Source organism: Sus scrofa, chromosome 1 (genome assembly GCF_000003025.6).
Source record: "Sus scrofa isolate TJ Tabasco breed Duroc chromosome 1, Sscrofa11.1, whole genome shotgun sequence".
Taxonomy (NCBI): Eukaryota; Metazoa; Chordata; class Mammalia; order Artiodactyla; family Suidae; genus Sus; species Sus scrofa.
The window spans coordinates 191591723-191605764 of NC_010443.5; the positions used below are offsets into that span (position 1 = coordinate 191591723).

General features: G+C 49.0%; 1 protein-coding gene across 5 annotated transcripts in view; it reads left to right on the forward strand.

The window, feature by feature from the left end:
- The window catches only part of NTRK3 (neurotrophic receptor tyrosine kinase 3), a 406414-nt gene that overhangs the window by 56461 nt on the left and 335911 nt on the right, over positions 1-14042 (forward strand).

Consider the following 14042-nt stretch of genomic DNA (forward strand, 5'->3'; position numbering starts at 1 on the left):
GGAGCGGTCGCTCAGAGGAGGCGGGAGGGAACCAGGCCTGGTGGCAGGTGCTTTGTTGGGCCAACTTGTAAAGTGCAGGCTGTCTTCTTCTAGGTGGTGGAGACAGAGGGGAGAGATGGCAAAGAGGGTCTCACATTATGTGCATGTTACAGCCTCAGCCACTGCAGCTACGAGCATGGTCATTCTCCTGGCCATGGGGGCCCCAGTTCCTGACCTCAATTCCTGTACAGTCCAGTGACTGCTTGAAAAGAAAAAACTCACTCCTTTTTCTCTGCTCTGCTGTCAATACAGTACTTCACTTTTGGCCACCCCATGTGCGATTTCCCCCATATCAACCAATCCTCTAATTCTCTGTGGTCACCAAGTGGGTGTCCTATGCTTCAATTCGATTCTGACACCACCTACCTGGAGTGAGTGTCAGGTCCCACAGTCAAGGGCTCAGTCCCACAGGACTATGTCACACCACTACTTGAGATGCCAATCCCATATCCATGTTGCCACCTGAGCTTCTTACTGACCTGCCTATAGACTGGAGGTTCCTGGGGCCCCTCCTTGGGTTTGGTGATTTGCTAAGGTGGCTCACTGAATTCAGAAAGACAGTTTACTTACTGTTTATGATTATTGTTTATTATAAAAGGAGTAGCCAGGTGGAAGGGGTGCACAGGGCATGGTGTGGGAAGGGATGTGGAGCTTCACCCTCTTCAGGTGTGCCACCCGCCTAGCACCTCCATGTGCTCACCAACTCGGCGTCTCTCCCAACCCCACTTAGGATTTGCATGGAAGCTTTAATTAATAATTAATTAAATTATTGGCTTTTGATGGTTAATTCAGCTACACTCAGGTGGGGCTGAAAGTCCCAACCCTGTAGGCACCGGGTTGGTTCCCATGGCTACCAGCCCCCATCCTGACCCTCTTCAGGGGCCCCTGTCTTATTAGCAAACAGAATGGCAGGTCACAGACAGACACCGAACTGGAGATTCCAAGAGTTTTAGGAGCTGTGTGCCTGCAAACTGGAGCAAAGACCCAATCAATATCTGTATTTCTTATGATGTCACACTGCTTTTGTTTTCAGAGGGGAATATGTGCATTCATTGAGCGCTGGCATATTCCAGACAATGTGCTTGGTCTTGTGCAAACCTGTTTTAATTCATCTTTATGAAGTTGGCATCATTATTCCCATTTTATAGATGAAGAAACTGAGCCCATGGGAGGTTCCCCAGCTAGTCCGTGGCAGGCTAGAGATTCAAGCTCATTGCTGAATCCAAAGCCTATGTTTTTTTTTTTTTTTTTTTTTTTTTTGCTGCATCAAACTGCTCCCCAAAGTCTAGAGAAGAATCGGGGAGGAGAAGGGATAACGAAACCTGACAGTCTGGCTTCTCTGTTGAAGTGAGCACACCTCCCAGACAGAGCTTGACTTTTTATTTTCTGTGAGAAGAGGATGACCAGATAGAAGTGAGTTACAAAAGCCATTCACACAAATCCCTCCTTTCCTCTGAATTTCGATTTGGATTTGAGCCTCAGGGAAGCATTTCAGTAGTACAATGGGTAGGACTCGGGAATAGAGAAAAAGTTGCTTCTGTCCTCAAAAGATCTGTGACTCTTTGTACACCCCCTTCTCAGTTACAGCTTTCTCTGTAGACTGTAGGCTTCCTAAAAGAAGTTCTGATTTGGTGTGAGAGGCATTTGTTAGCCTTTTGAATGTGGGACAAGTTTAGTGTCATCACTGGGAAAGTAGAGCTTAGAACAAGTTAGAAGGCGTAGGCTGGAAGCTGAAAGGTCTGCTCCTGTTGCCAAAACCTGACCTCTGTACTGAATACTGAATTGAATCATGGAGTTTTGGTAAAGTAGAAGAGAATAACTTTATTTCCTTGCCTGGCAAAGGGAACCACAGCAGGCTAGTTTCCTCAAAACTGTGTCCTGTCCTGGGAGTGAGGAGTCATAGTGTTCAAGGAGCAGGGCCTGATCAGCTTGTGACATTCTGATTGGTTGGTGGTGAGGTAACTGGAAGTCAGCATTAGTAGTCTTCCGATTCCAACTGGTCTGGTGTCTGCGTGCTTGTGGGCAGCGTACAGTTGTTTTCTTCTACCTGGTGGGGGTTTCAGTATCTGCAAAACAGCTCCAAGGACATGGCTCAGAATATTCTCTATAGCCCTTGAGGAGGAACTAAAGGTCCTTGACTTTTGTTTTATGGCTAAATTATTATTATTCTATCTTGCTTGAGTGCTGTCATTTCTTCCTGCTGTTCCTCACTTTTCTGATTAAATTTATTCTTTGACTAAAGTTTTTTTTTTTTCCCCCAAACAAAAGGCAGGTGGAGGACATGGGTGGGGTCTGTTCTGAGAAGGCCCACAGGGTCCTGCTCTGTTGCACTACGAGCTTGTTGTCCCCATCTGGATGTGAGGCTCTCTCAGGTAGGGGCTGTGGAATAAAATAAAGAGAGGAGGGGAGTTATCAGAAATATCACAGAGAAGGGGTTAGTAGGACTTGAATCTAAAAAGGAATGCAAGATATCAAGAGTCTTCTTGGATAGATGGGGTTAATACTGTATTTATGTTGTCCTTCCGTATCATGTGCCATGGCAGACATCTCTAATCAGTTACATGTCTTTTCCCAGCTCAACCACAGACTCCTAAACACAACAATCCATGTTAGCTCTCACCAGCCCTGTGGTACTGCACATAAGTTGAAATCTACCCAGCATCTCTGCTCCAATGTTTCAATTCAAGAGGAGTCAGCAGAGGTAATTTGGAAGAATAAGGAGGAAGAAGTGAGCTGTTCTGTCCACATTTTTGCTCTGAGGTGTCCAGGGAAATCCATATTGTGAGAACAAGGAGATAGGCTGGTTGGGAGGTTAGGCATTAAGGCTATAGCTATAGCACTGGAATTCCCACCTCTAAATAGGCAGTAATGAAGTCATGTGAATATAGAGATGCCTTCCAAGAGAGCAAGTACACGGGGAAAAAACAAGGTTCACTGCCAGAAGAAAGGAAACATCTCACGATACTGAAGCACGGAAGTGAGAGGAGTTAACAAGAAAAAAAACTGCCTTTCTTTCCTGGAATGAGGGAGGCCATCTTCCCAGTTCCCTAAATGGAACTTTTGGAACCTTAAGGAACTACAGTGCTGGTTGCCTTACTGGTTATAAAGACTAATACTGTTGACGCCTTCCTCTTAGGTCTCAGATATGAGCCAGTGTTTCCTCCAGCAATGATGGTGATGCTCTGAGGGAGTTTGCCTCCCTCCCTGCAGCCTCCCACTCCACATCCCCTTTCCACTTTCCAGTCTCAGCCCAGCCCACCCTTCCTCCTCATCCTGTGACATCTCTCTTCATCTGCATGGCTTGGTCCCATCCCGGCTTGCCTTTCAGAGGGAGGGCTGGGTACCACCACTGTGATCTTGTCTTCCTGATGGTTACCTTGGCTAATCACTTTGACACCTTGGGTTCCAGGGGTAATTATTCCTGCAAAGTCAAGGACTCCCTTTCCTCCCAGTGACCTGGAATTACCCGCTTGCAATGAAAACGCCCAGAGCTTTGGAGTGACTTTTCCGCATTAACTCTGAGGCTGAGTTGCAGTGAGGAAATCTACCCTTTTAATAGGGGAAAATATTGCCCTCGTAAGTCTTTATGCAATGCACTTGAGCCTAATGCTCACTTACCAATTTGCCTTTATAACTTCCATATTGAGTGAATTAAGTCCTCCATGTGGGTAGTTATTAAAGAAGTGATAAGTGCTTTATAATTCAGTAAAGGGTGGCCTGGCTGTTTCATATTTTCCTAAGGAAATTGGCCACTCGAAGGGCAGCACTCTCAGGACCCCTGGGGCCAGCTGAGCTTCGGCACAGTGCTTGCACTATTGGATTACTTTCAAGCCAGCTGCTCTGGCCTAGACCAGACTTTCCTTTTCCCTCAGACTTTCTCCTCTGAGGTCCACTGGGGAGAAAGGGTCAAAGCTAATGTGTCTCTCCCTGCCTCAGGCTGTTTTTGCTCTTGATCAAAGACCTCCTCTTTTTCTCCTAGTTCAAAGCTGAGATGTCTAGTAGGGATGGGAGTGTTTAAGATCAACGCGGTTTGACTCTCATCAGTAGACATGAGGGGACTGTCTCCAGAGCCCACGGAGCTCTGCCTCCCTCCCCACCCCCTGGCACAGCTTGCTTCTTCACACCTTTGTCCCTTCAAATAATGGGAGAAAACACTGGTCCCATCAAGACTTTGGGAATCATGGCCTTTCCATGACTTGCTGCCAGGTCCCAGTGTTCTTTTCATTTATTAATTTGTTCATTTAAATCTTCTACACCAGGAACTGGGCTGAGTGCTGTGGGTACAAGAGTGAACAAGATGTATAGAATACCTGCTCTCACAAAGTTTGCATTCTGTTATGGGAGAGAGACAATAGACAAGAAAACATATGTGAGGTAATTATAGATTTTTGTCAAATAATGTTTACATTTGACAAGGAAATCACGTTACAAGGAAATCAGTCTTTACCATGGCACTGTGACATTTTGGATTGGATCATTCTTTGTTGTGAGGGGCTGTCCTATATTGTAGGCTGTTTGGTGACATCCCTGGCCTCTACCCCCTAGATGCCAGCAGCACCTCCTCGATCACGATGACCAAAAATGTCCCCAGATATCGCCAAGTGTTCTTCAGGGAGAAAAATCCATGCCTGCCTTGGGAACTGGTGACCCAGAGGGAGGTGATACAGAATGACTTTAGCTGGGCTGGTCAGGAGAAGGGTGGGGGAGGAGGATGAGATCTGATTCATGTTACAAAAAGCACGTTTGGGCTTCCTTGTGGAGGATAGGTTTTAGTCAGGTCGGAGTGGAAGGAGTGCTCATGTTCTGGAGATGATCTTTGGGAGAGGTGACGGTGGCCTGAGTGGTAAGAGGCGGTAAGAGTGGAGACTGTGGGGAGTGGGCAGAGGTGATTATGTCCTGTGGAGGTGGACTTGCTAGGGTATGGATATTGGAGTGATGAGGTTTGACTTGGAGAACTGGGTGGTCCCAGTGCCACTTACTGAGATGGAGAAGCCATCCTGGCTGGGAGGACAGCTGGGGCTGGGGCTGGTGCTGTATCTGCTGATGTATAGAGAAGAGCCTGGAGCTTGCGGGTGGGCATTCTGACTAAAGACACCTTTGGATGCTATGAGCACATGGACAGTGTCAGAGCTGAGCACCCAGGTGAGATCCCCTTCGCCTGGTGGGGGTGAGACCTGGAGACCTGAAGATTCCACCCTTGAAGGATCAGACAAAGACCATGGAACCAGTAAAGGAGACTAAGAAGGACCATCCAGGGGAGTAGAAAGAAACCCCGGAGAGAGTGGGGTTATTTCTAGAGAAGAGAATGCTTTAAGCAAAAGAGAGTGGTAACTGGCTAAAACACTGGCAAGAGACTGGGAGACTAAATGGCAAGGAAGAATCTGTTGGGTTTGCCAATGAGGAAACCATGGGTAACCTTGACAGTATAGCTTTTGTGGAGTGGTGGGCACAGAAGACAAATTGAGACAGAGAATCAGAGGGGGTGAGGCAGAAGGCCTGGGATGGACGGTTCTCCTGACAAATTAGCCTTACATGAGATGGTGGGTAGAGGGAACATGGGGTCCAGGACATTTTCTTTGAAATGGGTTCTCCTAGACTGTGTTTGTTTGCTAATGGAAAAATCTTGGAATGAGTCCTGGAGGTGAGAGTGGGTGAGGGCAGGGGAAGCTCCATGTGGGGAGCTGGTAGAGGGCTCAACACTGAAGTTCTGCTGCTGATAACTTCATACATTCATCCCATCACTCACTCGGATGTCCCTGAGCATTTGTGTGGCACTGTGGACCAAACTCCCCATCAGTGCCCTCAGGAAAGTCACATTTTCACGAAGGCTGTCATATGTGGGGAAGGGAGAGATGGAAAGAGGCTCAGGTGCCAAGAGCATTACCACTTGTCTGCTCCAATATTTGGCAAGAGGGGGCCTGCCCACTCCCCCCACCACCACCCTGACCCTGATGGTGGGCAGCACACCTGAGATTTGGTCCTTGGAGGGAAAGCTGGTCTACAGGCCTCCCCAGGCCCCTGGGACCACCCTGCTTTCTGGGCTCTGTAGTGATCCCCGAGTTGCCTGTCTCCTATTGGGACACTGAATGGTGTGCCCTGGGCCACATTCCTCCTCAGAGATCAAGTTCTGGGTTATCCCTATGGTTGTCTGCAGGTGCTGAGCCTGGAGGACCTCTGGCATGAGGTGGGGCACCTGGGTGGCTTCCCAGGTGGGTACTGATCCTGGGGTAACTGCCCCTAACTTAAGATCCTGGAGTTAAGTACACAGTGAATGAGACGGACAGGATTGCTGTTCTCATGTATCTCACTTCTAGAGTCACGACAAACACGTAATCAAATAATCAAATCAGACCATTACAGCTGGTTACTAAGGGCTGTGAAGGACACAAAACAGGGGCTTGTGCCAGAGAGCAGCTGGTGGGGAAAGGGGGGTGGGCTCACCCAGGAGCCGGCTGGCTTCTCTGAGAAGGTGACCTTAGAGTGGAGGCCTGAGGGATTAAAAGGGGTGAAGGGCGAGTGTTTCATGGAAGTTCAGGTGGGGATAGGGCCTAGAAAACCAGGGGATTATGTTCAGAGAAGCAGCCATGGAAGCAGCGGGCCGTTAGCTCACTTGGGACCTCGTGGGCCAGGGCCTGGGTTTGGGGTTTTATTGGGAGGACCCAGGGAAGCAGTTGGAGGGTCCTGAGCAGCCGGAGTGTGATTGCTCTGGAGGAGAGACTGCTGAAGTGGAAGAGTGAAAGCAGGGAGGCCAATTAGGAGGCAGTGGCTGTTTGTGGTTCAAAGTGGCAGCTCCTGTTGTGCGATGGGAGGGCATGCTGGATGCTGCACACACCCTGGGAGGCAGCAGGGAAGATGACGAGAAACAGGTAGACTGGTGAGGGCAGGTATGCTCACAGGCTGAGGGCCGAGCAGGCCAGCTTGGACCCCCCGGGAGTGGCTGAGTCCCAGATGAAATCTAGCTCCTGGAAGTTGGGCCTGTTATGGGGTGGGTTCTCTGTTGGGAGACGCAGCTTTTCAGCACCTGGAGAGCATAGGTGTGCGCAGGAACATTCCTTGCTCCCAACATGAGCTTGGGGACTGATCAGGAAGCTGATACCGATGCTGCTGTCTCCCGTCTGTTCATTGCACAATCTGAATGTTCCTTTCTGCGGTCCCTGTGGTGTCTGTGACACGGGGCTGACTCACCATGGTCCTTGGTGAGAAGCTTCATGCAGAGCTGGTGTTCAGGACTTGCCGGCCCAGGAAGGCTCCCTCCTTATAGCTGTTGAGGGAGGGGCACGGTTGACCTGGTTGGTGTGCCTTCCCCAGTCCCCTGGGTGCCCAAGCTCCATGGGGCTGTTGCTCCAGACGGTTTGTTTATAAAGCTAAACATATCAGATAATTGAAAGCTAATGCTTCTGTCTGGATCACTAGACATAATACACTGGATAACAAATCAATTTCCTCATTGCCCTCCTAGGCTGGGAAGTCAGACACTCAGCATACTCTTTGTGTGTGTGTGTGTGTGTGTGTGTGTGTGTGTACACACTCATGCATAGGAGTGCTCTGTTACCAACCTGCTAGGAAATGAAGGTCTACGCTACTTTTGCCAGGTACCCAAAGCCTTATTTCCTTATGGACCTCTGTCTCAGGACAAGATTCAAGCAGGAAGTGATGGGAGCCTCAGGTTTGATGGGAAACAGGAACACCTGGGGCCGGAGGGAATTCTGTACAGCCTTGTTATCTGAAGCTCTTATGTTCTGTTTTAGAGGAGCGGGATCCTCACATACAAAACGTCTCAGAAGCACCCGTTTCAATTACCTCCTGCCAGGATACACCCCCAAGGGTGGATACACTAGTGCCTCGATACTAGTGGTCGAGCCACCAGGAGAATGTGAAGTATGAATTATCCACAAGAATGCTTACTTATCTGGCAATATCAATTATCCAGAAAAGGGATACGAAACGAAGTGAGGAAACAAGGGCGCATATCTATCTACCTATATATGTGTGTACATGTGTGAATGCATGTCTGTACGTGTTTCTCATAATCCCTTAGAGTCTTATTCAGATTCTCTTGATGCTTACATAATGCACATTTCCCGTTATAGTGATGGAACCAGCTAGGCATTGCACCTGTGCTAGGCCTCAGGGTTGAGGGGAGGACCTGGGCCTCACCTTATCGGATCCTCACACCAGCTGGATGTCCTGTTAGGAAAGTGAGGATGGGAGGGACTGGAGTAACTGGCCCAGGGGCTTCTGGCATCTCAGCACCAGAGCTGGGGGTCATCTCCAAGTAAGCCTGCCTCTAGGGTGCCTGCCCTTGACCTCTGTGCTCCAAGGGGCTGCAGGGCAGACGGGTGACAGCCCATCTGAAGGGAGGAAGGGCCCCTGGGAGGGACAGCCCATTACAAAAGGAGCCAGAAAACTATACAAAATGGAGGCAGTAGCCATTAGAATTCAGGAATGATTTCAGGATAGGATGGTTTGGGGTAGGGGCACAAGTTCTGTCTACTTCCAGAGCTTCTGAGGGTGTCTGTGTGTTACAGCTCTCGGGCTTGGTAGGTGATTCACGGTGGTCTAGGATCATCAAGAAAATGGTGTTCTGTCTACTCTGCTTCGAAAGCCAAGGAGGAGTGTAATGCATTTTAGGGGAAAAGAGAAACATCTAGCAAGGAAATTGTGTATTTAAATTTGGTTGTCTGGAAAATCTGGTTATGTAGAATAGCTCATTGGTGGCAGTGAGGAATCACAGCAAAAGGAACAGCAATCTAACAGCAAGAGAGGAGTGAGAAGAGGTTGGGAAAATGAGGAAGTGCTGGGCTTGACACATCCAAAGGAAGGCTGCTTCCTATTCCACCAGCCAGTCCTTGACTTGTTGGTACCCAGGTGAGGAGGAGAGTCCTGGTGGTAAAGGGTGCTTGCCCCTCTCATGGGCCTCCCCAGCAACCTTGGTCCCTTTGTGTTGGATGAACGTCTCAGTGTGCTAGTTTTCTGTGTTTAGGACTTAAATATTGGAGGTATAAACAACTCCTAAACAAGTCCACATGGCGTGTTTTTAATTAAAATAGGGACCACAGTCTGTACCATCTAATTTTTATATGCTTGGAGACTGCCAATTCATTACCATATTGGCCCCAGCCAAACAGAAGGAGGAAGAAGCAGTGTCCAAAAGCACAATTGGATTTATTCTAGCACAGAGGATTTTTATCTTCTCTATGAATGTATTAATTCGTATTTCTCTTGTGCCCTGACTCATTCCTGTAGGGGTACAAAGCAGCTATCTGTGGATGGGGTTTACCTGTTCCAGGACTGGGTTCTGGGTGAGCCACTTCCAGTGGCTCCTTTGTCTCCAAGTCCACCTGGCAGTAACATGTTCTTTGACCACGGGGGCCACTGAGACCTCAATAAGTTTTCCTGAGCTGTAGCCCTAAGCCCGGCTCTGGCTCAAGAGCTCAGCCTTGCTTCCTCCCTCTCTCTGGAAGAATACTGGGCCTGGGCAGAGTCCTGGTTCTGTGGTGTCAAGGGCAGTGGTGAGAGGGTGGGGCCAGGGCCTTGAGCTGACTCTCTGGATGGAACATTTCAGATTTCCATGCAACGAAGAGGCTTTAGAAATGCCAAAGGGAAACTTTCACTGAAGGAAAAGGCAGAAGGCTGTGGATTCCAGCCAGAGCTTGGTCAGAGGGGACCATGATTGCTTCTAGAATGTGTAACCTGGCTGGGGCCATGGTCCAGTGGGCCAAAGACCCCTGATTCCCTCCTCTGTAATGCCCTTGGCATGAGAGTGTCCTGAGAGCCATAGTTTGATTTTCTTCTCTCACCTGGATCCTTTTGCCTAGAGGTAAGCTTTTCAATTTTGGCTCCAGGGCCTTTTGGTATTTCCTGCACAACAGTTATTTTCAAAACTGTTATTGTTGGGAGCCTTGAAACCCTTTTTTCAATGGAATCTTAGGTAGAAGCCTTGTAGAATAAAGCAGGCTTTCCCAGCCTCCATTCTATGGCCTTTGGGGCTGGGAATTCTTTGTTGTGGGGGTGCTGCCCTGTGCAAATGGAAATGTTCAGAAGTATCCCCAGAGATGCCAATGTCATTCCTTTTCCCCGGTCTTGGCCACCAAATATGTCCCCAGACATTGTCAAATGTCCCCAGGGGGTAAAACTCCCCCAGTTGGGAACCACTGAATTCATGGAGCCACAGTGGAGATCATTTAAAGTCAGAAAGGGAGGCTGGAGTCCACCTCTTTCTTCTCTTCCTCTCCTCTTCCTGGTCCTGGTTGAAGCAGGGAGCACCCAGAGAACAAGGCTGCAGGGCCTGTGCCTAGGTGGACAGACATAGGGCAGGCAGTCCCTCGGACCTATCTTCCTGGCATCGCTCTGAATTCTTCTCTCCCTGTGATGGGGGTGGGGGTGTGGGATGTCTCTGCAGGGCTGGGCTGGGGGCAGCCTGTGGTCCTGGAACTGGGTGATCAGGGGCTGCCCTGCACAGGGTTCAGGGGCCTAAACTTCCTTTGAGAAAAAAGGTCATTATTATAGTTTTTCAAATGACAAAATTAAATTCTCCCTGAAAACAACCTGGACAACCCAGAAAAGCATACAAAAAGGAGAAGTCACATGTACAGTCACATGTAAGGCTGAGAGAAGCCCTGCTTACCATGAATGAAAGCAAAGCAGGCTGCTCTCATATTTTATCTTCTTTCTTGTATTTTTAGAGCCTGCCTTTTCCACTTAAACTTATGGTCTCTCTATTAGCACAAAGTAGCCAGCAGAGTCACCACAACTGACCTCCTGGGGCTGGTACCAAGCAGTGAGTCATGGGGAAAAGTTGGCAGGTGCCCTGGCAATGTCATCTGCAAATGTCAGGCTGCACCTTTGCCGCCCTGCTCTTCTCTGTGAACCTGCTCTGCGCTGCTGTCTGTGCAGCCTCTGAACCTGTTTATAATTTCAGCTTGAACGGTTTTCCTGGAGGTCATGAATGACAGGTTTACTACCCCTCCGCCCTGTTGCCACTTGGAGTTATCAATGACTACTGAGAAATGACAAGTTCCAGCAGAACCAGGATGCACCGTTTAGCTTGGAAACTGAGAAGACACTGATCAGCCTCTGCAAAGCACAGGGTTAAAAATAATCTTCCTGAAGACTTACTTTGTGACCCCAGCTGCCCGAAGGGCTTTTTAACTTAGCCTTTCAATTCTCACATTCTTCTTCTGCCAAAGGTGCTTTCTGTTCCCCATTTGGTAGACAAGGTAACTGAGGCCCACAGATGAGGTAACCTGGACAGGGACACATAGAGGGAATGAGGAGACGGGATCTGTACCCTGGCAGCCTGGCTCTAGGCAGGGGTCAGCAGCCTTTTTCTATCAGAGGCCAAAAAGTCAATATTTTAGGCGGGTCTCTGCAGCAGTTACTTACCTCCATCTTTGGGGGCCAAAGGCAGCCGTAGACAAGAGTAAATGGATGGATATGAAGGCTGACATGTGAATTATATGCACTTTTCACATCTCATGGACTAGGATTCTACTTTTGATTTTTTTTTTTTTAATAAAAAACTGTTCTTAGCTCCCAGGCAGTACAAAAAAGGGTGATGGGCTGACCTGCCTCTAGCGCCCCAACTCCCAAGCATGCCATTGCATCATGGCTGTTAAAATGCCATTCCTTGGAGTTCCCCTTTTGGCACAATGGGATCAGCAGTGTCTCTGGAGAGCTGGGTTGCAGGTTTGATCACTGGCACCAGCACCGGTGGGTTAAGGATCTGGCATTGCCACAGTTGTGGTGTAGGTTACAGCTGCAGCTCGGATCTGATCTCTGGCCCAGGAACTCCATAGGCCACGAGGTAGCCAAAAAAAAAAAAAAAAAAAAAGCTACTCCCCAGTATAGGCAAACTCAGACCCAAAAGAGGATGTAGGGGCCATATTCTATTGACCAGGGAGCTCTTTGCACCCAGGACGTCATTCATCGTCCTGCTCTATCTCAGTGTGTGCCTAGATGGGGAAGGGCCGTTTGTGGGCATAAGGATAGGAAGGCTGAGAAGGGTAAAGTATTAGAACACAATAATGATGGACAGCTCAGCCACAATAAACACACATTTATGCAATGAATTCTAATGTGGGCTTAGAAAAATGATTTCATTTATTTAAACAACTCAATTGGGAGCAGGTCTTATCTGAAGCCACGCTCCTGTGAAGGAACGGTTGGTTGTAGAAACACCACGATCTGTTTGGTAGTTTACGAGGACCGAGGACCCAGTGGACAGTCTGGGCGGGGCTGTGGCTGGCACAGGTCATTCTTCTCCTTCTGGCCTTCCTCTCCACCTGGCATGGAGCCAGGATCACTGCCCTGGCGAGACCAGACCAAGTACACTGTCCTGGGGCTTGTGCGGCTTCCAGGGAGAAGGCTTTGGAGTTGGAATTCAGTACCGACCAGGCCACCTGGTCCCTGTCCCTAGCAGATGCCAGTGTGTCTGGCTGCTTAGCGGGGGCTCCGAGAGAATGTGGTACAGAAAGGGCTCTTGGCATACCTTGTCACTGTGCGCCTCTGAAATGCTTCCAGAGGCCCTGGCCACTGCCCCCCGCCATGGCCTTTCTGGCTCTGGCTCCGCTTGGTGACAGATGGCAGAGCTGTGGGTGGGGCAGGGCTGGTGAGGAGATGTCTGGGGAGGGTGGCTGCCATTTTTCTGTGCCTCAGGGACCTCTGATCCAGTGTGAGCTGTCACCTCTCTGCACTCCTCACAAGGAGGATGCTTAGACCTCCAGGGCACTGACAAGAGAGTCGATCCCAGGAGGGCAGTGTGGCAGTGGGAGGCCTTTTCCTGTGGCCCCTTGGCATTCCCTGGGTGGCCTCTCAGACAGCTCTGGAGCTGGAAAGGACCTGGATCATCACTAGTTCCCAACCTGGACTCCAAAAGCAGTAATGGAGGATGTTTGTCCCTAGTGTTTTATCAACAAAAAAACCTGGCCAAACCAAAGACATAAATCCATACCCATGACAAGCCCTCCCATGCTAACAGTACTTTACAGTTCCTCTGCTTTGGGTTGAAATTTATCCGCTCAGTGCGTTAGCACTGGCTTTTTCCTGTTGATAAAAGGCTCTGGTTAATGGTGATTTATAACTTTGATTAATAAATCTGAGAAGATGAATTAATTATTACTTAATAAATGTGGTGTGCTTGCTCGACATAAACCTCCCTAAACATGAAGTCTCTCGGGAGAAAGTTCTAAAAGGAGATCTTTGTGAAGAGAAGGGGGAGAAACTGCTGATCTAGGGCAACTGTCTCCTTTTACAAATGAAAACACAGAGGCCCAGGAGCTGAAAGTCTTTCCTCAAAACCACAGCTGCTTTAGTCCCAGAGGTGAAGCTGGAAGTGGGTCCTCCTTTGTGGAATTGGTTCTGCCAGATCAAGCTGTGGATGTTCTTGAACTCCAGATGGATTAGGCCATGATCACCCAAAGGGGACCATCAGTGTTGGCTCCTGGGGGACCCTGAGGTGGTGTGTGTTGCTCCTGGGCTTTTCCATCCAAAGCCATGTTCACTGGAAAACTCCCCTCCCCCACCCTTTAACCACACGACTTTTGTTGTCTTTATGGACAGAAATTTAGAAATGAGCCTGTCCTTTAAAAAATCCTATAAATAAAAAAGAAGGCAGGAGATTGGAAGAAAAGTAAGTCAAAAAGACCCACAGAGGAGTTCCCATTATGGCTCAGTGGGTTAAGAACCTGAGTAGTATCATGCAGACGTGGGTTTGATCCCTGGCCTCGCTCAGTGGGTTGAGGATCCCGTGTTACTGTGAGCTGTGGTGTAGGTCATAGAGGTGGCTCAGATCCCTCATTGCTGTGGCTGTGGTATAGGCCGGCGGCTACAGCTCCGATTAGACCCCTAGCCTGGAAACGTCCATATGGCACGGGTGCGGCCCTAAAAAGACACCAGGGAGACTGGGTGTCAGGGTAGTCTTTCTGCAGGCAAGGGGCCATTAGATGCTGTCCATAGGCTGGGCGTCTGGGATCTCACACAACCCCATCAGCCAGGTGGTATGA